This window comes from Myotis davidii, unplaced genomic scaffold, assembly GCF_000327345.1.
Source record: "Myotis davidii unplaced genomic scaffold, ASM32734v1 scaffold973, whole genome shotgun sequence".
NCBI lineage: Eukaryota > Metazoa > Chordata > Mammalia > Chiroptera > Vespertilionidae > Myotis > Myotis davidii.
The window spans coordinates 636406-638095 of NW_006284945.1; positions in this window are offsets into that span (position 1 = coordinate 636406).

Here is a 1690-nt window from a genome sequence, read left to right on the forward strand (position 1 = left end):
ACCTACATTTCTTTAAATGTCATATATATAAGGGTGCCTTCAAACTCTGTATCTAAAGTCCAGTCTCTTGAGTTTGTCAAAACCCATAGAATTTTACAGCACAAAGATAAACATTAACATGTGCAAATTAGAAAAAAAATAATTTAAGATATTAGAGGATCCAGAATACAGAATGTGACTAAAACAATTTACAACATCACTGAATGGGCTGTAGGAAAAGGAGCTGACTCCTGTAACTGAAAATTAGTGGAGTCTATGAGCTAAGGGCAGAATAAACAATACATAAGCACAGTTGATGTAGTTTTCCCCCAAAAGAGTTCTGGTTAACAATTCTAACACTGCTACATATGTGTGGTAGAATTGAACAATCAAACACATGGATGGTGGATGGGGGAAGCCAGGTTTTTCACTATTGGAATGAAGGTTAGAGATAAGCAAGGGAGGGAAGCTAGAAAAATTCCTGTGATGATGGATTAAAGTTTGAGACATCAGTGTGGATGCATGTATATTTTAATATAGTCACAGATGTTTTCATATAGAGATACTTATAGATATGTGTATACAGAGAGATCAGTGTGCACACATATATTTTCTTGCTCTCTCAGCTGACAAAAGCTAGAAGCAATAACACCCAAATAGTATTGAGCACATTTAGCATTCATACGTTGGTTTCTAAAACTATTCTCCAATAAACTAAACCAGGACTCCTTGGGAAAATGACTGATTCTAGGACTGGGGCTGGAAATGTACAAAATGAGCTGGAACATCTTATGGTGTCAGACAGTAAGGAAGTGCTGAGAGACAACACCCAACCTCACAATTATGGAGGTCTGTCAGAGGGACACAGGGGCCAACAGAAAGCGCTCCAATAGCCAAAGCCGGACTGCTGTGATAAATGAGGCAGTGCTGAATTATAACCCAAGAATTCAAAAACACCCAGGAGTCACACTCATCTAAATAGATGACTAAGCAAATTAACAAATGGGAGTGAGTCCCTAAGTCTCTTATGCAGAAGTCTACATGATTGATGCAGGTACTCTACCTTCGACAAGGTGGAGCACAGCCCCCCCTCTTTAATCACTCGGTGTTTACTTATTTGAGATATAATTATACCTTGACAATTGAAAAGTCCTTTTTGAATATTCCCTGTTTTATTAAAAAGAGAGTGGGTAAAAGAAAAAAAAAACATTTAACTCACTATAATAATGAATAAGAAAAGTGATGGACACTGCATTTTGGTCATTAATTGTGCCTTAATAAAGAATAAAAAGTAGGTTTTCTTTTTTGAGGGGTCCAACCCCAGCAGGTCCAGGGGTTCCCAGAGGTGTGGACGGAGTCGGCAAAGAAGGAATGACACGGAGACAGCGTTCAGTTGATCAGCAGCCTAGCCAGGTTCTCCAGCCAGGTTCTGTTCTAGGTTCTCGCCGGATTCTGTCTTTATTCTCCTGTTACATCTGTATTTATACCATTTGATTTTAATCCTATCCATTCTATTCCAAAGTTTAGGGCATTTGTTATCTCCATTCCAAGGTCACTACTCTATTGTTCTGTTAAATTACAAGGAAGTAACTGAAGGAGATTATCTAAGTAAAGATTATGTAGCTTAAGTGTGATTGTTCATAGTTAAAGTGATTAATTACTCGCCTGGCACTTAGTTAAAGGGTTTTATTCCCTCCTTAACTCCAGGGGA